The sequence below is a fragment of the Oryctolagus cuniculus genome, unplaced genomic scaffold (genome assembly GCF_051225735.1).
Source record: "Oryctolagus cuniculus isolate XC-2025 breed Fujian yellow rabbit unplaced genomic scaffold, ASM5122573v1 ptg000110l, whole genome shotgun sequence".
Classification (NCBI taxonomy): Eukaryota; Metazoa; Chordata; class Mammalia; order Lagomorpha; family Leporidae; genus Oryctolagus; species Oryctolagus cuniculus.
The window spans coordinates 1-24,396 of NW_028301704.1; the positions used below are offsets into that span (position 1 = coordinate 1).

General features: G+C 43.2%; 1 long non-coding RNA gene across 18 annotated transcripts; it reads left to right on the plus strand.

Moving 5' to 3' along the window:
- The first annotated feature begins 65 nt into the window (after nt 1-65).
- Nucleotides 66-24,063, plus strand: LOC149119051 (uncharacterized). 18 transcript variants are annotated; one of them, XR_016228841.1, is made up of 7 exons: nt 66-1,713; nt 1,855-1,992; nt 2,112-2,214; nt 17,531-17,698; nt 17,961-18,066; nt 18,551-18,657; nt 18,887-24,063. It is a non-coding gene; the product is annotated as an uncharacterized LOC149119051 (long non-coding RNA). The 18 variants fall into 18 exon arrangements; XR_016228842.1 differs by having other exon boundaries at nt 18,891-24,063; XR_016228836.1 differs by having other exon boundaries at nt 69-1,713; nt 17,961-18,657; nt 18,887-18,983; nt 19,543-24,063.
- The last annotated feature ends 333 nt before the right edge of the window (nt 24,064-24,396 follow it).

Below are 24,396 nucleotides of genomic sequence, written 5' to 3' on the forward strand. Positions count from 1 at the left end.
ATTTTTCATTCATTTCACTGAAATAAGTGTGCCAGGAGCAAGAGACAAGTGGGAGAGCCATATATATTTTCCTCCAAGAAGTGCCCTTGGAGGTGGTCACCTGAAGTGTGGATGTGCCTGACTATAGCCTCTCAGCCAGGGCTCTCTCAGACTAGCACACTTCATCTCCACCAGACCCAAAAAGTGGATTCCTTTATGTCCAATGTAGCCTAGAAAGCTCCTCCATGGTTGACTCTCGTTTTTATCTGCTCTGGAGGAGCAGGGACTGGATCCAGCTCCACAAGGGAGACTGAATACTGCCATTGACTTGTGGGTACATTTATGCAGTCTTCATTATATCTTGCCTTTGTGCTAAGGATGCTAAGGTTCTCCTTTATATTTGTTTAACATAGAGAACACAGAACGTGGGCAATGGCTCACAGATAGAAACATGATTATGCCCTGGTCCTGTCCCCTCCCTTCCATAGACTGAACATTATTGTTCCTTCCTGGGACACCCCCTTCTGCTGCCCCACCCTCTATCCCTGCCTAACTCTTGCTATTTCGCCTTTCATTTCAGTGTCATTGTCTCTCAGAATTTTTTCTGACTGATTGTTTGAACCCCACTTTCTGAAATACTGTGATTCCTATTTATAGTAGCTCATCATTGATATAACACTTGCTCTCAACCAGATACTGCTTCCATTGCTTTACATATGGTAACTGATTTATGTAGAGTGTTGTTGGCTGAGAAATAATAGGCTCAGAGAGAGTAAGAGATTGAGATCGCACAGCTAGTAAAAGGCAAAGGCTAGTTTAGAATCCAGAATTCTTGTTCCAGAATCTGTGAAAGATGCAGTGTATTTGGGACAACATTTTCTGATGTGTGTTTGGGGATGCAAAAATAAAACCAAAATTCTATAGTTAACTGTATATTAGACCTACATACTGAGGGCAACTGGTCTGTACTTCCATGGGGACATCCCCTTCCTTCCTCGATATCACACTCTACCTGTGTTTCTAGGACTTTCTCTCACTACAAGTTTGAATTTGCTTCAGAACCACATGTCTAGTAGCAAATGTATGGGCACTTTAGGTTGGACAGTGTACTTAATCTCAAGGATTATCAGGGAGCACTAGAGCTTTCTTGGTAGTTAAAAGTCTAAGATTCATTTTCTTTCATGATTAAATCTGTGTTAGTTAAGGATCTTTTCTGGAATGGTAGCCCAGTGTGACAGAAAGATATTTAAGAAAATCTGTAACAGTGATGGGGACTGATAATTAATGATGCTTTTCAGGAAAATCTCCGATCAGGTGATTATTTTTCTTTAAGCTTGACTCAGACACTCCAAAGTTAGAATCCTCATAGTCAGGCCAGGTCTGAAGTTTTGCCCTGGACAGGTTACATCCACCCTTTCTAAGCCCAGGTATATCAGACCTCACACTGTCCATGTTACAAGATGCTGTGCCTTCCTGGATACTGGATTTCCCAAAACCCTATCCATCTATAAGCCTTCTTACCAGCCTCACAGTGCCTCTTTACAGTGGACTGTCTCAGGAACTCACACATAATTCTGTGCCTGCAGGGAACTTCCCAACACAGATGTCCAGGAGCAAAGCTATTTAAAATCACCTGCTTGAGAACAGGAACTGAACCTTTGTACAGCAATGGAGAGCACTGCAATCAAGTAGGGGCTCTAAGGGAAAGAAACATGTTGTGAAAGTGTCCAAGGGGTAAGGATTGTCGGGGTATCTTTGACAGCCAGGTCCTGATTCAATCATTGAGGGTATGTCAAGGTAGATGTGGAGCAGCTGATTGGGAAAAATGCCTTGTGAACTCTTTGCCACAGCCCCTGTCTGACATTGTCCTTTCAGACTCCATCCCAGGATACCTGCTGTTCTCTCCAAGAGGCCCTCGCCATGGGTTTCAAAGGAGGTGAGAATTATCTTCCAGGACTCAGCAGGAGAATCCAGTGCCTAAGACATCATCCCAAGGGAATGCTAGAGAAGATGGTGAGAGTTCCCAGGTCCCAAGAGCTGCTCATGAGCCAGACCCTGCAATTTCTTCAAGACAGAGGGGCTGTCCCTCGGAGCCATCTGTACAGTTCTCTTCACCTCTTTTCCTCATCCAGGGCTACTGCTATTCCCCTGTGTGATGAAGCCAGCACAGCGCTGGGGACGTCATCCAGGAAAGCCAGGGCTACAAAAGGAGGACGCACAGAGCATGGGAGCCATGTGAGTACTAACTGCTCCAAGTGATGGAGTCAGCATGGTGCACACAAGTAGATGCCTTGGGTCAGGCCCTGGTGAACTGTGCCATAATTCTGGGTATTGTGACAAGAGAGCTCTTAATTAGGCAAGCCATGTCACTCACATAACAAGGCGGTGTGCCTCTTGCTGACACTGTGATGCTACTGCGTAGTGAATCCTCATGCTTGAACAACACCCCTGAGTAGCAGATCTTCTCACTTGATTGTCTTTGCTTTGGTTACAGAAAGACTAAGATCTCAAAATCCAGCATACTTTAACAAGTGGGCAGGACTTTCTGTTATAATGTGGAGGTATACTTGTTTTTTCCACATCCTCACTAGCATTTACTGTTTTTTGATTTATATATGAGAGCCATTCTAAGAGGGCTGAGGTGAAACCTCATTGTGGCTTTGATTTGTACTTTCCTGATGGCTGGTGGTGATCCTAAACATTTTTTCATGTGTCTGCTGGCCATCGAAATTTCTTCTCTTCTTTCTTTAAAGAAAGATTTTTATTTTATTTATTTGAGAGACAGAGTTACAAAGAGAGGGAGGGAGGGAGGGAGAGAGAGAGAGAGAGACTTCTTCCATCTGCTGGTTCACTCCCCAAATGGCTGCAATGGCCAGAGTTGAGCTGAACCAAAGTTGAAGCACCCTGCATACCAGGCATAAATCCTGCTTTCTCTGAATGAATGATCTTTCTGATATGTTGCTGGGTTTGATTAGGTAGTATTTGTTGAGGATTTTGCATCTATGTAAATCAGGTTATTGGTCTAAAGTTCTCTTTCTCTGTTGTGTTTTTCTGGTTTAGGAATTAGGGTGATGCTGCCTTCATAGAAGGAGTTTAGGAGGATTCTCTCCCTTTCAGTTGTTTTGTATAGCTTGAGAAGAATTGGGATTAGTTCTTTAAATGTCTGGTCGAATTTAGCAGTGAAGCCATCTGGTGCTGGGCTTTTCATTGTTGATTGTCGCTCCCCCTCTTCGTGGAGGAACGACACTAAACCCTGCCTAGGCTTCATATCCGAGTCACGGCACCATTATGTCGCTCCCCCTCTTCGTGGAGGAACGACACAGGACCCTGCGCTGTTCTTTCGTCTGCTCGGCCCTCCCCGGGTTTGCTGCTGGTTCTTCCCGGGTTGGCTACTATCCCTTCCACCTCCGTGGAAGGGCAGTTCCCCCTGGCCACATTCCCCACTTCCGCAGGGGAGCGGCACACCGCCGGCCGGGTCTCTTGGGGGCTGCACGGGTGTTCCTTCAGCTAGATGTTCCCCATAGATGTTCCTGGTGCATGCCGTCTCTCTCCTCCTTTATAGTCCTCCTCCGCCAATCCCAACTCGGCTGCCCACACGCCGAGTACGCTGCTCTCCAATCAGGAGCAAGTCCTACAGTTTATTAGTTGAACTGGAGGCAGCTGTGCGGAAGCTGTTTACTTCTCTCCCAGCGCCATATTGTGGGAGAGCAGATGCATAGAATAAGTCTTAATTCGAGTAACTTAGTCTAGTCCGGATTGCTCCCCACAGTTGATAGTCTTTATTACTGATTGAATTCCCATCTTGGTTATTGATCTGTTTAGATTTTTGTGTCTTGCTGCCTCACTTTTAGTAGATTGTATGTGTCCAGGTTTATATCCATTTCTTCGCTCGTTGTAGCAATTCCTGGTGATTCTTTTTATTTCTGTGCTATTTTTGTTACATTTCCTTTTTCATCTCTGATTCTAATGATTTGGGTTTTCTCCTTGGTTTACTTTTTTTGTTGTTTATTCAGGCTAATGGTGTTTCAATTTTGTTTATTTTTTCCAACAAAAGAATTTTCATTTCACTGATCATTTGTGATTTTTTTGTTTCAGTTTTGTTTGTTTCTTATCTAATTTTAATTATTTCATTCCTGCTACCAACATTAAATTTGATTTGTCATTTTTCTGGGTCCTTGAGATACATTGATTGCTTAGTTATTTTCCAATTTATTAATACAGGCACTAATTGTTACATAATTCCCTCTTAACTCTTCTTTTCTGTATCCCATAAATTTTGATATGTTGCATTGTCTTCTTCATATTTTTCCAAAATTTTTTGAATTCTCTTTTAATTTCTTCTATGACCCACTGATCATTCAGGAGGATGTTGTTCAGTCATGTATTTGCATGTGTTCTAGAGTTTCTTGAGTTCTTAATTTTCAGATTCAGTTCCATTGTGGTCCAAGGAGATGCATGCTATGATTTCATTTATTTTGAATATGCTGAGACTTGCTTCATGGCCTAGTATATGGCCTATCCTAGAAAAAGTCCCATGCACTAATGAAAAGAATGTGTATTCACTGTGGCAAAAAAAAAATGACCTAAGTGAAAGACCTCTGTGAGTGAGATCCCAGTGGAAAGAACAGGTCATTCAAGAAGGAGGTACCTTTCTCTGAAGGGAGGAGAGAACTTCCACTTTGACTATGACCTTGTCTAAAATATGATCAGAGTCGGTGAACTCAAAAGGCCTCCATATCCTTGGCAACTCATGACAAGAGCCTAGGGTGATTACTGACGCCATAAACAAGAGTGTCAATTTGTAAAGTCAACAACAGGAGTCACTGTGCACTTACTCCTCATGTAGGATCTCTGCCCTTAATGTGCTGTACATTGTGTTTTAATGTTGTAACTAGTACTCAAACAGTATTTTACACTTCGTGTTTTCTGTGTGGGTGCAAACTGTTGAAAGCTTTTCTTTTTTTTTTTTTTTTTGACAGGCAGAGTGGATAGTGAGAGAGAGAGACAGAGAGAAAGGTCTTCCTTTTGCCGTTGGTTCACCCTCCAATGGCCGCCGTGGCCAGCGCGCTGCGGCCGGCGCACCACGCTGATCCGATGGCAGGAGCCAGGAGCCATGTGCTTTTCCTGGTCTCCCATGGGGTGCAGGGCCCAAGCACCTGGGCCATCCTCCACTGCACTCCCTGGCCACAGCAGAGAGCTGGCCTGGAAGAGGGGCAACCGGGACAGAATCCGGCGCCCCGACCGGGACTAGAACCCGGTGTGCCGGTGCCGCTAGGCAGAGGATTAGCCTAGTGAGCTGCGGCACCGGCCTTGAAAGCTTTTCTTAATATATGCTAAATTGATCTTCTGTATATAAAGATAATTGAAAATGAATCTTGATGTGAATGGAAGGCGAGAGGGAGCAGGAGAGGGAAGGGTTGCAGGTGGGAGGGAAGTTATGGGGGGAAAAGCCATTGTAGTCCATAAACTATACTTTGGAAATTTATATTCATTAAATAAAAGTTTTAAAAAAAGTGTGTATTCTGCTACTGTGGGATGAAAGGTTCTATAGATATTAATTAGGTCCATTTGGCCCATCTATTGTTTCTTTGTTGAATTTCTGTCTAGTTGATCTGTCCATTGATAAAGGTGGGATGTTGAAGACCCCCATTACTAGTGTATTGGAGTCTCTGTCTCCCTTTAGATCTATTGATATTTATTTGAAGCAGCCTGGCACCCTGGAATTGGGTGCATGTACTTTTATGATAGTTGCATATTCCTGTTGAATTGATCTCTTAATCATTACGTAGTGTCCTGCTTTGTCTCTTTTAACAGTTTTTATGTTAATGTCTATGTTGTCTGATATTAGGATGGCTGCACATGGTTGTTTCTGTCTTCTGTTACCGTGCAATATCTTTTTTCATCCTTACTTTCAGTCTGGGTCTATCTTTGTTGGTGAGGGATGTTTCTTGAAGGCATTAAATAAATGAGTCTTATCTTTAATCCATTTAGCCAGCCTTTATCTTTTAATTAGAGAGTTTAGGCCATTTACATTCAAGGTTACTATCGATAAGTCATGACTTGGCCCTGCCGTTTTTCTGTAAAGATTCCTTCTGTTTGCTTTGGGTTTCCTTTGTACTTTTACTGTGAGATTTTCTGCCTTCACCTTCTTTCATAGTGATGACTATGTTTCTGTGTTTCTGTGCGTAGGACATCCTTAAACATCTTTAGTAAGGCTGGACAAGTGGTGACAAATTCTTTCTTTTATTATGGAAGGTGTTTGCTTAATTTTCATTCATAAGTGAGTGCTTTGCAGGGTACAGTCTTCTGGGTTGAAAGCTTTTCTCTTAATATTGGGCTGTGTCTCTCCATTCTCTCCTAGCCTGTTGAGTTTTGTTCGAGAAATCAGCAACGAGTCTAATTGATAAGCCTCTGAAAGTAATCTGGCTTTTCTCTTGTGTACATTTTGGAACCTTTTCTCTATGTTTTAGTGCTGAAAGTTTGACTACAGTGTGTTGTGATGAAGAGCCTTTCTGGTCATGTCTATAAGGAGTTTTATGTGCCTCATGTACTTAGACAACCCTTTCTTTCTCCAAATTGAAGAAGTTTTCTGTAATTATTTCACTGAATAGGCCTTCTCATCGGCTCTATCTTTCCACACCTTCAGGAACTCTCAGACCCATTTGTTGGGTCATTTGATAGTATACATAAATTTCCAACATTTATAATTTTTATAATTTCCTCTCCTTTTTTTGTTCTGACAAAAAACTTTATAAAGATTTCTCTTCCAGCTTCGATGGTCTTTCTTTTGACTCACCAAATATGTTGTTAAGGCTTTCCAATATATTTCTGTTTGACAGGTTGAATTCTTCATTTCTAATATTTCATTTTGATTTCTCTTGAAAATTTCCATTTCAGGGGATAATTTCTCATTCACATCATGTAAGGATTTCTTTAATTTGTGGATTTCCTTCTGAGTAATCCTACAATTAATCTTTTGAATTACACTTCAGGTACTTCCTCAGTCTCTTAATCTTCACATTCTGATTTTGATGTGTTGTTGCATTCCTTGGGGAGGGCAAGTGAAGTTGTCTTTTTTCTTGATTCTTGAATTTCTGTGTTTAGTTTTAGGCATTTGTGAAAATATTGAATTCACAGGGCAAGATGGCAGTATAGCAGCAGGAGGTACCGAGTTGTGCAGCGAAAATGGATGATTAATGAGTAGAAGGGATACAAACAGCTGGCAGAATCCTGAAAAATTTATGTCCCGAAGTCCTCCAGAGGCTGCTCAGGTCCACTCCAGCAGAAGCAGAGAGAGGACTGAAGGATAGAGAATGAGCAGCACAGGAATGCAGTGAGGAGACAGGTGCCTCTTCCTCAGCAAACCAGGTGAGAGGTTGCAATCCCACAAAGATGCAGTGAGTGGGGACATTTGGTGAACAGTGCTTGGGGCTCTAAGCAGGAAGAAGGAGAAATTCTGAGGAATGGGTGGAGAGATAGAATATACCACAATCCATTGGTGTCTATCCCCCCAACCAGAGATACAGTTAGCGGGATGAAACCATATTGGTTGTTTACATTTTTGTGTGTAGGCAGCATGCTGCCGTGTTCGCCCAGGTACGCATACTCATCGATTGCAGAGGCCACCTCACAACATGCACCACACGGGGACAAGGATCACAACAATTCAGAGTGATTTCCCACCCACCATGCAAGTTGTACAACAGCAAATAATGCTAAATGATAACCCTAGCTCGTTTTACAAACAAGTGAGCAGGGAGCCCAGCACCAGCAGGTGGGGCTTAGTGCACCAAAGCACTGGTACCCAGCTCCATCAGGAATCAGAAATAAACAAAGCTCAGGGAGGTGGTACTGCATGCACATAGCAGCTCATAGCAGAGGGAGATCAATTTAAAAATAAAACCAATCTGAAACCAAACAGAAATGCCAAAGAACAAAGAAACAATTCTGAATAAGAATAACGAAGAATTTGACCAGATAAAAAATGCAGTGGAATCTCTTAGTAATAGAACAGACGAAATAGAAGAGTGAATATCAGAACTTGAAGACAAACTTCCAAAAATAACAGTCAGAACAAACATAAGAAGAAAAATTTAGAAAATGAAGAGTTGGTTGGAGATTTACAAGATTCCATCAGGTGATCCAACGTACAGATCACATAGAAGTTCCAGAAAGTGTGGAAAGAGAGAAATAATTAGAAGGCCTACTTAATGAAATTTTATCAGAAAACTTCCACAATAGGCAGATTGAAAGAGACATCCAAACACAAGAGATACACAGAACTGCCAATAGACAGGACCAGAAAAGGAGTTCACCACGACACATTGTGGCAATACTCAGCTCAGTGAAACACAAAGAACAGATCTTAAAATGTGCTTGAAAGATATGACAAATTACATTCAGAGGTAATCCAATTAGACTCACCCCAGACTTCTCATCTCAAACCTTACAGGCAAGGAGACAATCACAAGATAAATTCCTAGTCCTAGAGAAAAAAAAAAAAACTGTCAACCCAGAATACTGTACCCTACAAAGTTTTCATTTATGAATGAAGGAGAAATAAGGATTTTCCACAACAAACAGAAATTGAAAGAATCTGTGTCTTCATGCCCATCCCTATAACACTGGCTCAAGGATGTGCTATACACAGAAACACAGAAACAGGAACTTCGCTACAAAAGAAGATGAATGTAGAAAATGACCCAGCAAAAGTACAAACAAAATCCAAAACACATAAACAGGTCTATTTAAGGAAACTAGGCAGAGAATATATAATATTTAACAATAATCACACTGAATGTAAATGGTCTCAACTCGCCAGTTAAGAGACACAGACTGGATGAATGGATTAAAAAAAAAGAAAACCTATTTATCTGCTGCCTAAAAGAAACACACATTACTAATAAAGACATATACAGACTGAAAGTGAAAGGAGGGAAAAAGATACTGCAAGCTAACAGAAACCAAAAAAGAGCTGGTGTGGCCATCCTAATATCAGACACAGTAGACTTTAACACAAAAACTATTAAAAGAGACAAAGAAGGATCAATTCAACAGGAAGATGTGACTATTCTAAATGTATATTCACCTAATTACAGGGTGCCTGGCTATTTGAAAGGATTATTAAGAGATTTAAAGGGAGATATAGACTTAAATACAATAGTAACAGGGGAACTGAATACCCGTCTTTCAGCAATGCACAGATCAGACAGAAAATCACCAAGGAAACAACAGAGTTAATTGACACTACAGACCAAATAGACCTAGCAGATATCCATGGAGCCTTCTATCGTACAGCAAAAGAGTACACATTCTTCTTCCCAGTGCATGGAACTTTCTCTAGGATTGACCATATATGCTAGGCCATAAAAGGAGTCTCAGCAATTTCAAAAAATTGAAATCATACCATGCATCTATCCAGACCACGATGTAATGCAGCAGGAATTCAGCAACTCAAGAATCTCTGCATCATATGCAAACACATGGAGAATGAACAGTGTGTTCCTGAATGAACAGTAGGTCACAGAAGAAATCAAAAGAGATATCATAAAATTTCTGGAAACAAATGAAAATGACAATACAACTTACCACAGTGTGTGGGATACAGCAAAAGCAGTGTTAGGGTGAAACTTTAAGGCAATTGGTGCTTATATCAAGAAACTGGAAAGGCACTAAATAAATGAACCATCTGTGCACCTCAAGGATCTAGAAAAGCAGCAGCAAACCAAACCCAAAACCAGGGAAAGAAAAGAAATAATTAAAATTGGAGAAGAAATCAACAAAATTGAAACAAAAAATACAAATGATCAGCAAAATGAAGACCTTGTTTAAAATTGACACACTGTTGGTTCAACTAACCAAAAAAGAGAGGGAGGGAGGGAGGGAGGGAGATAAGATTCAGATCAATAAAATTAGAGATGAAAAAGTAAATGTAACAGCAGACACTACAGAAATAAAAAGAATCATTGGAAACCATCACAAGGAGCTGTATGCCAACAAAACAAACTGGGAAACCTAGAAAATGAATAGGTTCCTGAACACATACAGCTTACCTAAATTGAGCCATGAAGACAAAGAAAACCTAACAGACACAGAACCAAGGTATAAATTGAATCAGTAATAAAGGCCCTCCCAACAAAGAGGGTCTGGTACCACACAGCTTCACTGCTGAATTCTACCAGACATTTGAAGAAATAACCCCAGTTCTTCCCAAATGACTCAAAACAATTGAAAGGGAGGGAATCCTCCAAAATTCTTTGTATAAAATCCTCAGTATAAGCATGGACCCCATTGCATTTACCCACCCTCGATGATCATGGAGCTCTGAGCAGCATGTGGAGCAGCTCACATTGATTGCCCAGAGACCCAGGTACACTTTGTGCAGTCACAAGTTCCCACAGTCTCAGCTCACTAGGCTCCCACAGTCAACAGGGTATAGAGGATCCGCTCTGCTCTGCTAGCCTGTCCTGTCCACAGAGAGGCAGAGATGTTCCCAGAGCCAGCTGTCTGTGTTCTGCCTTGGCAGTTGGAGCCACAGAGCGTATGGTATGTTGAGAGGCTAGGGGTGCTTCACATTCCTACATGGGTGTCCAATCCTCCAAGCTGACTCAAAGTCAGTGGGGAACATGGATTTTCCCTCTGCTGGTATCTCTGGATCACAGGCATGCACAACAGCCACCTGCTGAATAGTGTCTCCTCCCCGACTGGTTTCCAGGTGTGTGCCCCCAAGCTGCTGCCCCTGGTACTGCCCCTGGTACTGCTGAGGAGATGGCATCTCCGATGGCATCTCCTCTCAGCCCGATGCTGGGTGCCTGCCCAAGAGCTTCCAGAGCTGCCACCTTTGGTGCCTGCCCTCTCTCAGCCAGTTGCTGGGTGCTGTTGTGTTCAGATGAGGTGAGAGAAATGTGCTGCCATTTTTTTTACTGTGTCAGCAGTCACACTCTCCCTCTTAGGCTCCAGGCCAGACTCATGCCATGCTCTCCCTCTGTCTGTATCACTGTTGGCTTGGGTTGCTACAATCTGATCTCACCTCAGTCTCCAAAGTTGGAGCCTTCTCCAGCTATCAGCTCCTGGGGTCATGAGTTGGGTCTGTGTTCATGCTACACAACCAAATCTTCCACACAGATCCATGCCATTCCTCTTCCTTCCATAGTTTTCCACTGCAGTTTTCTCTAATTCTCCCATGACAATGTATATCCTGCTTTTTTATTATTTACTCTTAGCTTAGAGAAGTATGCCTTTCCCTATTTCAGCAACTTGGCACCTCCCCACATGAAAGTTTTAAGTTAGATCATGTTATTCTTCTACAGACTTCCCTTTGCTTCCTATCTCCTTCAGAGTAAGAGCAACCACACTCTCAGTGGCATCAGGGTCTGCATTATATGGCCTCCTTCGATCTACTTTCCTACCATTTTTCTTTTCATTTCTCAACTCCAGCCACCCTGGGCCTCTGTCACTTCCTCAGTCTTTTCAGGCACTCTCATACTTCTAGATATTCGCACTGCTTTTTCCAGAATCCTAAAGCCCACCTTTTCACTTCTGTCAGAGCTCTGTTCACCTTCCAGGGAGTCCTTCCTCAGCCTACTTGTATGACACAGCAGTCTTTAACCTCTGCACCCCTTTCCTGTTCCTGTTTGATTCTCTCTCCTCAGCAGCTATCACCAACCTCTGGGCTATGTATTCTTTCTTTCTTTGCTCTTTTCTCCCATTCCTCCCACTCCTACAATATGGGCCTCATGAGAGTGGAGCTGTGTTTTAACCACGGCTGTGTATCCCAAGTGCCTGGAACCATGCTTCACTCATCTCAGCATTCAATAACTATTGGTTGAATGAATGAGTTTTACACACATGACCTCTGTGACAGTACTAGAAGATAAAGATGCATTTATTCCATTCCACAAAGAAGGAAATGGAAGCTCAGAGGTTAGGTTGTATGCATTTTGTGATGGAACCTTTACTTGACTGCCCAGATTTGAATGTTGCTAGAGTCATTTCTATCAGAGAGACATAAATGTCAGGTTCTCCAAAGACGTGCCACGTGATCACCTACCAGCTGTCACACATGCTGAATAAGCAGGAATCTGTGGTGGTTATATGAGTCATCAGCTCTGAGAGCAGAGCAGGGGTCCTGAGTGGTTGCGTTGGATGCTCTGGGAAAGGCTGCCATAATGAAGGTCCAGCTGCTGCTCAGTTCTCCCCTCAGTACCTCTGAGGCAACACCTGTGGTCACACAGACCCTCCCAGGTGAGGGGACTGGGATGTTTTTCTAGAGCTGGATGCCATAAAAGGATCATTGTGTGTAACTCCCAGCAGTGAAGGGCTGAGACTGAACCAGTGTCATCTCAGTGGCATTTAGAAAAGTAGCTTGGGGGGGAAGAAAGCTAAAAATCAGCCATAGGCACCCTTTGCAGATTCCTGGGTACCCTGAGACCCAGAGGGGTCCTGAAGGTAGTGAGTGCTGCTTCTCCATGAGGTTGTGGTTCTTGAGGAAGGTTTCAGTGAATCTGCTGACAATTCATTTGTAAGTGCACATTACTCAAATTCCTTTTGGAATTAAGGGCATGGAGTAGATTCTCCTGCTCTGATCCAGGCATTGAGCTGTCACGTCATAAGATCTGCATTTTGGGGTTGTCATTTTCCTGTCTTGTCCTGCAAACAGGTGTGATCATCCAGGAGGAAAATAGATGAACTCAGAGATTAAATAGAGATCAAGAATTGAATTCAGTTGATAGTTGATTGAGTGGGGGTTCACTCCGAAATCCTTTTAATTCATGAACTTTATGCAAAATCTCTGTGCTCAGAAATGGAAGAACAACTTGTGGCAGCCTCAGCACTGAGATGTTGTGGTCAGCTCTGGCTACTGTAATAAAACATCATAGACTGGATGGCAGAAAGAATAGAGATTATTTCTGTCACAGTTCTGGAGGCCAGGAGTCTGAGGTCAGGGCACCAATATAGGTGGATAGTATAGTGAGGGCTCATTTCAGGGTCACAGAAGACTACCATCTTTCTGCGTCTTCACCTGGGGTGGGGGGAGAGTGAGAAACAAGAGCAAACTTTCAGGTGTACTAATCCCATTATGAAGAACCTACCTTCATAAATTCATCGAAATCATATCTCTTTCCAAAATTACCATCTCCAAATGCTAAGATAATGGGATTAAAGCTTCAGTGTGAATGCTGAGAGACACAATACCTTCCACAGAAGGACTGAGGTTAATTCAGATGGGCTCTGTGGGAGCAGACTTAGCCTATGGGGGTGTCCCATAAGGTGATCAGAGGGCAAGAGGAAGTTCCTGTGAGCTTAGAGCATAGTGTGCGGATTACTAGCAATGGTTTATGCTCACGTAGACAGAACAGTTATGAGTTAGGCAGTGTTCAGAGTACTTTACTTTATCATAGATATATTTTTAAAGATTTATTTATTTATTCTAAAGGCAGAGTTACAGAGAGGCAGAGGCAGGCAGAGAGAGAAGTCTTCCATCTGCTAGTTCACTCCCCAGATGGCCACAATGGCTGGAGCTGCACTGATCCAGAGCCGGGAGCTTCCTACGGGTTTTCCACGGAGGTGCAAGGGCCCAAGGACCTGGGCCATCTTGCACTGCTTTTCCAGACCACAGCAGAGAGCCGGATCAGAAATGGAACAGACAGGACTCGAACTGGTGCCCATGTGGGATGCTGGAGGTTCAGGTGGTGGCCTTATCTGCTGTTGCACAGTGCCAGCCCTATCGTAGGTATCCTTCAGTTTGTTCTGTTCTTCCCTTCAGAGCCCATTAAGAGACAGGCTTCTGTGAGGATACTGATGCCGTTTCATTGAGGTGTCCCAATGTGTTGTTTTAGTAAAGAGCAATCTCAGAGTTGCAGGTAATTCAGTTGTTGCCCTGATCATATAACATCTTTGCATGTATTTGGGGACAGTTCAAAGAAAGACACATTATAAGAATATGGGGAAAGCCACTATAATCCAAAAGTTGTACTTTGGAAAGTTATATTCATTAAATAAAAGTTAAAAAAAAAGAATATGGGATAAACATGGGTATTTCAACAAAGTTAATGGAAAATAGAATTCAGATATAAGCAGTATACAGGAGGGCATTTGGCCTATATGTTAGGAGGCCAGTAGAGAAGCCTGCACCCCATATTGGAGTACTTGGTTTTTATACGCATCTCTAACTCCTGACTGCTGACTCCTCTGTTAATACAGAGGGAAAACATTGGTGATGGTTCAAGTAATTGGGTTCCTACCATTCAAGGGGTGAGGCCTGGACTGAATTCCCAGCTCAATGCTGTGGAAATGTTGTGAGCATTTGAGCTGTAAAACAGTGGACAGGAGCTATCTGTCTCTCAACTTCTCAAATAAATTAAGAGTTTATTTTGGAACAAAAATTTTTATGCACCTAAATAGGAGTCATTAATAGGAAAATGTATGTTATGAAAAAATCTCTTCATAGATTTGAATTTTCCCTCCAAACAATCTTTATTTTCATTTTGTTTTTGACAGGCAGAGTGGACAGTGAGAAAGACAGACAGAGAAAGGTCTTCCTTTGCCGTTGGTTCACCATCCAATGGTCGCTGCGGCCGGCGCATTGTGGCCGGCGCACCGCGCTGATCCGATGGCAGGAGCCAGGTACTCATCCTGGTCTCCCGTGGGGTGCAGGGCCCAAGCACTTGGGCCATCCTCCACTGCACTCCCTGGCCACAGCAGAGAGCTGGCCTGGAAGAGGGACAGCCAGGACAGAATCCAGCGCCCCGACTGGGACTAGAACCCGGTGTGCCGGCGCCGCAAGGTGGAGGATTAGCCTAGTGAGCTGCGGTACCAGCCTCATTTTTCACATTTTAAAGCACGCTCTCATATGCATATACACAGTTAGGCTTTCCTCCAAAGTGCCGGTTTCTAAAATAATTCTCTGAAGTTGGTGGGTTGGGTTATTTTCTCTGTCACCCCCACTTCTCACACAGGGTGAGGATTTTTTTAAGGTTTATTTATTGATTTGAAAGTCAGGGTTACAGAGCAAGAGATGGAGATACAGATCTTCCATCTGCTGGCCTACTCCCCAGATGACCATAAAGGCCAGGACTGGGCCAAGCTGAAGTCAAGAGCCAGCAGTTTCATCCAGGACTGCCCCATGAGTATCAGGGGCCCAAGTGCTTGGATCATCCTCTGTTGGTTTTCCCAGGTCACTAACAGGGAACTGGATCAGAAGTTGTGCAAAGCCAGCATTGAGGCATAGAGAGTAAAGCAGCCAGCCACCTGTGATGCTGATATCCCATATGGGTGCTGGTTCAAGTCCAAGCTGTTCCACTTCCAATCCAGCTCCCCGCTAATGTACCCAGGAAAGCAGTGGAACATGGCCCAAGTGCTTGGGTCCTTTCACCCATGTGAGAATTGTAGATGAAGCTCCGGTTCCTGGTTATGGGCCTGGCCAAGAAGTGGCCATTGTGCCATTTGGGGAGTAAACCAGAGGATGGAAGATTTTCTCTCTGCCTCTCTCCCTCTCTGCCTCTCTCCCTCTCTCCCTCTTTCTGTCTGTTCTCCTTTCTCTGTGACGCTTTCAAACAAATAAATATTACAAAAAATAAGAGTTAGAGGAACAGGACAGGAACTGGCAGTGGCACCCATATGGCAGCTTTACATGATACAACACAACACAGACTCCCAGGGTGAGTTTTAACACAAGTTGTTGGAACAGCATGCTGACTTCCTCTTAGTTCTTGATGGGATCAGCCAGGGTCATTGAAAATACTCGTGTAAACCTGCAGGTACCAAAACCTGGAGTGGAGACATGAACTGCTCCAGGTCACCTCATGTGCCAAGGGTGGCTGTACATTGTCATGAGAGCCCTTCAATTCACAGATGTCTGCTCAAGGGCAGGTGCCTTGGCCTTAGAAGAAGCAAAGGTAAAGATTGCATCTGTCACCAGAAGAAACAGCCACATCTGTCATAGAGCCCAGAGACTTGACTTCTTGGCATCACCCTTGTCAGGGATTCCTGGGTCACCTTGAACAAGTCACCTAATCTCTTTGAGACCTACTTATGCAGTGCTAAGGAGAGGAGTTTAATGAGGTAGCTGTTGAGGCCAGGATCACAATCAGATCTGGAGATTCTGTAAGTTGCACAGATTCTGGAAGACACAGAGGCAGTCATAAGATATTTTCTTTGGTGTCTCATGAATTAACATAATTAATACCTCTGCTTTCAGAATGAATCAGTAATGTGAACAACAGTTCTTTATTTTTGACAGAGTTAGACAGAGAGAGAGAGTAAGAGAGGTCTTCCTTCCATTGGTTCACCCTCCAAATGGCTGCTGCAGCCGGCACACTGCGCCAAAGTGAAGCCAGGATTCAGGTGCTTCCTCCTGGTCTCCCATGCGGGTGCAGGGGCCCAAGGACTTGGGCCATCCTCCACTGCCTTCCCGGGCCACAGCAGAGAGCTGTACTGGAGGAGGAGCAACCAGGACAGAATCCAGCGTCCCAACTGGGACTAGAACCTAGTGTGCTGGCACCGCAGGCGGAGAATTAGCTAAGTGAGCCATGGCACCGGCCTGAACAACAGTTCTTGATCTCAAATTGGACAAATTTTAACTGATGTAAAAAGGAAGAAAGAGCGCAGATTTGTGCTGTCCAATATGGTAGCCACCAGCCACATGTGAGTATTTAAATATGAAATAACTTCAATAAAATAAAACAAGAAATGCAGATTCTCAGTCACATGGCCACATTTCAGGTGTTCAGGAGCCACCGATGCCTGGTATCTGTTTTACAAGCTTCCTTCTGCCACTCAGCACTGCCCTGGAGCTTTGCCAGGACCAAAGGCTCCCTATCCTTGGAAAAGACTACAGGTGTTTTGGGCCTAGGGGGACTGGGCCCATCTTTGGGGAATGAAAGAATGGATGAAAAATCCCTTGAGGACAAAGCAGTGCAAGAAACCTCTAAGGCAAAGGATGGTTATATTGGTCAAGGGTTTGAGAAATATGGGAAGGCGGGGATGTTGGGAAAAGGATAAAGAAACGTGTGAACCATTCTGTTCCTTTGCTCTTGACTGTTCCTGGAGCTCTGGATCACACAGGACTACAAGAGGGAAGTTCCTTATACAGATTGTTACCCTATGCACAACTGATTCCTACAGTGGGAAAGTACGAGAGGAACAGGGATCTCCTAAGCCCCAAGAAAGGAAGGGCCTTCTCATAACTCAGTGCTGGGGAAAATGGTAGTCCCTTTCACATGTTAAAGAAGGGAAGGTTGTTGCCTAACAGGACAGTGGCAGGAATGGGAAGAAGTCAGGCTGACTTGAAATGAGGAAGAAGGTAGCCACTTTATCTGGAGGCTGGCAACTTAATTACAGATGTGTGCAGTCAAAGCCATCTTATATTTTGAAGCGTAGGCTTCTGTGTACACAGAATCCATGCCAAAGGAGAAGGTTGAGTTCTGCCTTCTTTGCCAGCCTGGCTCGCGGGGGCCAAGCCTGTGAGGAGGCAGATGGGAGTGTAATTTGCCCTTCTGTCTGGAAGCCATCTGTGAAGGGAATCCCCTTTGTCTTCTGAACTGCCTTCCAGGCGCAGCCACGGGGATGACACTGAAGATGAGAGCAGCAAGTTCACTGACAATGTTGAGGAAGAGGCCGCACGTGGAAGAGCCAGCAGCAGTGACATTGGTGCCAGGTTCTGCCATTCCCTTCTGAGATCTGGTGCGTCTGGCAGCTGATGGGGACCTGGAATGACAAAGTAAGTTTTTAAATAAGCCACTTCTCAGTCAGATCTCTGCCCTCCCTGAGCTTCTCAGCCGCCTCTCTAGCCCATATCCTTATTCCACTTTCCCTCGGATCTGCACATAGTTTTACTGCTTCTATTTCTTCCTTCTGCTTCCTGCCCCCTCTCCCCACTTTTGCCCATTTACTCTCTGGAGTTGTGAGTTCCGAGTGAGTTGTCAGTTCAGAAAATTGTTTTAGTCCATCTTATTTCAACACCTGTGAATGTTTCTACGCAGGCACCTGTGAAGTCACTGGGCATACTCTGTGACCCCGACAGACAACAGTTCTTGCTCTCATGAAGGCTGCCTCCTATTACATGAGCGAAACCTGAACAAATAATAAGTTAAGTGCATTATGCTTACAATTTAAAATTCTGATGAGTGTGATTGTTTTGTCCTGTGTTCCCAGGTCCCAGTTTATCATCTACTGACTTAAAACTGGCTGGTGGTAATTCACATAGCTGTAGAACCCACAATAACACGTTTCCTATTGTCATGGTCCTCATTTCTTTTCCATATGGTGTAAGGAAATTTTGCTTTTCTTTCAAAGGCCACCTTGAACACAAGAGGTTCTGAGACTCAGGATGTTTTGAGACCAAGGTTTTTAATTGTGGTGCTGTATCCAAGTAGCTGTGGAGATATAGGCAAGTCTAATCCTTCCTGAGCCTTGATTGTCTTCCTGAAAAATAAGGAAGCTGTTGTAGGTCTGTGAGGTCACTTCATGCTCTGGGGTGTGTCTGAGTCAATTATGGAATAAGATGTCTGTAATAGAGATCAGTAACAACTGTGGTCAAGAGCATACCCAACCCTGATTATGTTTCCTTCAGGAGCATCTCGCTGAACCTTTGGCCTGAGAATGCAGAACAAAAAGAGCATAATAGGAGATGCAGTGCCTGGTGGGTGGGAGATCCAAGAAGACAAAGAGAAGAATGAGGTGACAGTAGATCCTGGGGTCACAAAAGTGGGTCTGAATGAGTGTACCTTCAGGCTGAGTTCGGGAAGGTCCAGAGAAAAGCAAAGAATGTGCACAGCATCATCACCCTCCCTAAATAGCAACTGGTACTGAGCAGCAAGGAATGAGATAGTGCCCTTATCCAGAACTCCTTGAGTATCTGAACAAGGAGATCGACAGAAGGAATGCAGCCCTGCTTTGTTCTCCCAAGGAAGACCTATGCCAAGAAGAGGGGATGTGCACAGGAGGCCTTACTCCAGACCCCAGAGCCTTGACCCTGGAACTGCCCTTCCAGCGATGCCCATCAGGTAAATGTGGGCATGGATGGATGGAAACACTTGGAGGTGGGCTGGGGATGCCAGTCATTACCTACACAGTTCTTCCTTTTAGGTCAGCAGATACAAAAGAAAGGTTCCCTTGCACCAAAGCAGTGGTGATACTAATCTTCAGCACATCTTCAGCCTTTAGAAAGGTTTTCACAACATTTTCTCCTGAGTTTTGCAAGTAATGCCCTAGGCATTGGCAACAGGCAATAAAGCCTGATCTATGCCCTGGAAGTGTCCAAGGGAGTGAGGAAAGATGGCCCCAAACCAGACAGTTCCAGTGGGGTGTGACAACTGCTGAGTGTTGGGATGCACTGGTTTTGGATGCAGCCCAGATGAGCAGTGTGTGGTGACATTGCTTCCTTATCCCTGCCACATTTATCACTGCTCAACACATGGATTTTCTCCTCAGACACTCTGAAGGAGTTGTCAGGATTCCCCTACAGAAATGAACTTTGCTGAGGATTTTTCAAAATGGAGAAGGCAGAGGATTTGAGAGGCCACTGGGACAGAATGCCCATGAGATGATGTCTTCTCTTTTCAGCCTCTGAGCACATGGTTACTGAGTGCTCCTACCTAGCTGTTACTGGTGCTGTTATGTGCTGTTGATGCAGAGTTGAATGAAATGTTACCCCAGCTCTCCAGGAGCTCCACCTGGAAAACAAGAAACTGCCAAAAGGCACGGGAAGTGCTGTGACAGACATATGACTTGAGTCCACGGTGGAGGGGGAGTGTTCACCTTGGTGTATGGACACTGATGCAGTTCTTTGAAGTCCTGTTCGACTATTTCTGCTTTTCCAAATATGTAGATTCAACACTATTTAAAGATTTATGTTTTTATTTGACAGAGTATTGGAGATGTAGCGATGGAGGGGAAGAGAGAGAGAGAGATGGAGTTCTTGGTTCCTGGCTTTGGTCTGGTCCAGATGTGGGTGGAAGGGGCCCAAGTACTTGAAGTATCATCCACTGCTCCCCAAGATATTTTGACAGGGATCTGGATCAAAAGCAGAGTGGCCATGACTGGAACAAGGACTCTGATATGGGATGTGGCCTTCCCAAGTTGTTGTTTAACCTGCTGGAAAATGGCATCTGCCCTCCCCCAAAACACTGTTAAATCATAGTAATATGTTAAGAGCATCATGCTTTCAGAATGAAAGAATTTCTTGTTCCACAGCTCCTGTGCCCATCCTTGGTATAGAAGGCCCATGTCACTGTCATACTTGAGATACATGGACCTGTGTGGAAAAGACACAGGACATTGTAGGATTTGAATTCTGGATCTGTCTTTGCTAGTCTGAGTGACCTAGAATAAGCCACCTTACCTCTCCCTGAGTGTAGGTCTCACCATCAGTAAAAGCAGGCAACTGCACCTAACTTGCAGGGCTGTTGAAAAGCTAAGAAGCACTGCATCTTAAGGCCTGATACAGTGCCAGGGCTGAAAACAGTACAGCTTCAACTTTGCCTCTAGTCATTATTGTCCTTGTGACAAACCTGCCTTCTCCCAAGTATAGAAGTCACTGCAGAATATTCAACATTTTCTTTTTTATAAGATTTAGATTTACTTGAAAGTCACAGTTATGCAGAGAGAGGAGAGGGAGAGAAAGAGATCTTCCATCTGCTGGTTCACTCCTCAGATGGCCACCACGGCCAGAGCTGTGCTGATGCAAATCTGGGCGTTGGGAGCTTCTTCTGGGTCTCCCACGTGGGTGCAGGGACCTGAGCCCTTGGGTCATCTTCAACTGCTTTCCCAGGCCATAATAGAGAGCTGGAGAAGAAGTGGAGCAGACAGGACTCGAACTAGTGCCCATATGGGATGCCAGCACTGCATGCAGAGGCATTACCCACTATGTCACAGTGCTGGCACCATATTCAACTTTTTCTGAAGAAGGTATATTTGTTTTCAGAGGGTGAGGAGCATGATACCCTCAGGACATTGGTTCTCATGGAAAGGCCATGCTCTGTGCATCTGGGCTCAGCACAGGCCACTGCCCTGGGAAAAAGCCCTTGGAAAGCCAGCTAAGGGAGCAAGAAGAGCTCCAGTCAAGTAGAAAATCAGAAATCATCTCTGCTCTGCAAAGGGACATCTTAACATCAGATTTAGAGTGCCAGCGAGGTCATTAGAAACCTCAGGAACCAGGTGTGGTGCCTGTCAGTTACAAATGATTATTTGTTTAGTCTGGAAAGACCCCAGAAGTTGAGTTCTATTGCCTCCTTCATGAGATATTCTGTGATGAGAACAAGGGATGGCTGTGTGGTAGCCCCACACTTTTCTTTCTTTCTTTTTCTTTTTTTAGATTTATTCATTTGTTTGTTTGAAAGTCAGAACTTTAGAATTATTTTTCTAGTTCTGTGAGGAATGTCATTTACATCTTGATGGTATTCAATTGAGTCTGCAAATTGGTTTGAGTAGTATAAATAAGTTAAAAATACCAATTCTCCCAACTATGAACAGTAGTGGTTCTCCATTATTTGTTTCTTCTATAATTTCTTTGATTCAGATTTTCTAATTTTCCTTGTAGAGATCTTTTACATTCTTATTTCAATTTATCCCAAGGTAATTTGTTCTTTTTGAAGTCATTGCTCTTATTATTTTCATATCAAACTTCTACTTGTTGGTTGTTGCTTTCTTATCCTGCAGCTTCACTGAAGTAGTTTGCCTATTCTAACAGTCTTTGATGTAGATGTTAGGCTTTTCTACATAGAGACTCATGTCATCTACAAATGGAGATGTTTTAACTTCTCCTTTCCTATTTGTATGCCTTTTGTTTCTCTTGCACAATTGCTCTGACAGAAACTTCTTGTACTATGTTGGATAAGAGTGGTGACGGTAGACAACCTCATCTGGTTCCAAATCTTAGCTGAGATTTTTCCAACATTTCCATTCGCTATGACATTGACTGTGGGTTTGCCACTTACTACCTTTATTATGTTGAAGTATGTTCCTTCAAAATCAAATTAATTCAGGGCTTTTATTTTGAATGGATATTGAATGTGGCAAATGCTTTTTCATTATCTACTGAGATGATCATATAACTTTAATCTTTTGTTCCATTGAGGTAATATGTGATATGTATGATTTCTGTTTTGAACCATCCTCACATCCCTGGGATGAATCTCACTTGTTTGGCACAGTGATCTTTTTAAATACGGTGCTGTAGTCAGTTTTCTAGCAGTTTATTGAGAATTTTTGCATCTGTGTTCATGAGAGATGTTGGCCTATAGTTTTCATTTTTGTGGTGATGCTTTGTCATTGTCCAGTTTTGAAATAAAGGGAATTCTGACCTCATGGAGAACTTGTTAGGAAGGATTCCCTTGCTCTACATTGCTTTGAATCATTTCAGATAAATTGCTGTTAGTTCATCCTTAAAAGTTTGGTAGTACCTGTTAACCAGGTTAGTAACATCAGTTGTTACTAATACAGTTACAAACATCACAAAATGGATGGAAGAATCTACGTCATTGGAATTAGAAATCCAACACAGTTGTCATGGTACTGGAAACACCTCCACATTTATTTCAAACTTTTTTTTAGTTGTTTTGGAGATTAAATAAAAAGCACACATTTTGTTTTCATTATGTTATTGCTTTCTCTTGATTTTTCAAATTAAGTTTACAAAGGAATTTAAATAGATAGAAGGAAACTTTAAAGTAACCTCATTCATGTATAGAGGAAGAACATACAGATAATAAAAACTCAAAAGGCAGTTCCTCTAAGCCAAATATGCCCAAGGGAGAGAGAATGGGTTGTAGTGAAGCAGAAGGGGAACATAGTTAGGAGATGTATCACTAACCCAAATGAGCGCCTTGGAGTCATCAAAGATGGGATTCTGAGCAGCAGAGTTTTGTTCAGTCTTCGTACTTCCTTAGAAATGATTTACCATCTCTGGCAAGTTAACCTGAAACTTAGCTGATCCACGAGGTTGGAAGACATTAGAATCCAGAGCCTATTGAATGAGTCTAGTGTTATTCTGGACCTTAGGAGAGAAAAGTGGACGATAATATGCTATTGGTAGAATAAGGGGAACGAACAGAATCAACAATGTTTCTAAAAAGAATAAATGACAATGAGAATTGAGTTTTAGGAAAGAAAAAAGGGTATAGTATCTTGGTACACTGGGGTTGTTCTCTGAAACACCTTCATCCCAAACCATATTCCCTTCCATATCATCCTCCCTGTATTCATTTCAAACTATGACCCCTAAACCTCCATAATCTCATTTTTAGTTCTAAGCTCTAATAAGATGTATGAATTGAAAGATATTTCATATTCTCATTCAGTGACAAAACCTTATAGAAGAGGCGAGAGACTATGCATTGTCTTTATTTACCTGCATTATGAGAATGTTCACATATTTCCTTGCCGACATTATGTGTTTGGCTAAATGTTCTGGCTCTGATGCAGTGAAGTACAAGTACTGCATGGCTTATGTGGTATTTACATCCTATTGCCTTGCTAAAGACCAAGAAGATCTGTCTTTGAAAATACATTTGACTTTCATAATTTCAGATACAACATTGTGGCCGTGAAGCTTTACACGTACGTATATGGTAAGTAGAGGTGCATTGCATGTAGAAGGTGAACATTTCACTTAGGATCTGTGCTCTAAGGTGTCTGTTTCCAATTCTTACATGTGACCAGCAGACATAGTGTGGTGCTGTGTCTTATTCTATTTGATTTTTGAGTGTGGAGGGCATGAAATATTGCTCAGACGTTCCCTTCTGTAGTTCAATGCTGATCTCCTACCTTGAGAAAACCTGGTCTCTAGACTGCGGGACTTCAGTTAATACAAAGATGAAGCCATAGACTGTTTTCATCTGCCAATGTCATGCCCTGTGGATGAATGTGTGTCACTTGAACCTCAGGGAAATTCCAGACTGGATGTGTACAATTTTAGCATGCCCCAGACCCCACACAGAAGTGGTGACATGAGTGTCTCAGATATGTTGGCCTATATAGTAGCCAAGACCCCAAGATTACAGTGGTGTTCTTAGCAGAAAGGAATGTCACACACCAGGCAAGAGCCTTAGAGAGAATCACGGATATTAAATAGCAGATGAAATTACATCAGTCAAAGACCCTAATCTCATACTTCTCTTGGACATCTCAAAGAATCTGAAATCCTCGATGATAGGAGTTGTGTTGCATATAGGAAAGAAAGCTTGCAGATGCCTCCATATTTTGGTCCTAGTAGCCCATGAGGCACATATATGCCCTGGAAAATGATGCTGTAATAAGTGCTGCTCCCTTTATTCACTGGCCACTCTGCCAGAACCAGAGAACATGTTCCTTTAAATATGGCCAGAGGAGTCATTTCCTGTCCCTCTTCTTTGGGACATTGTACTTTCATGATCATCTCAAGGATTGTGATGAAAGTGAAATGTTGTCATTTGTACAGTG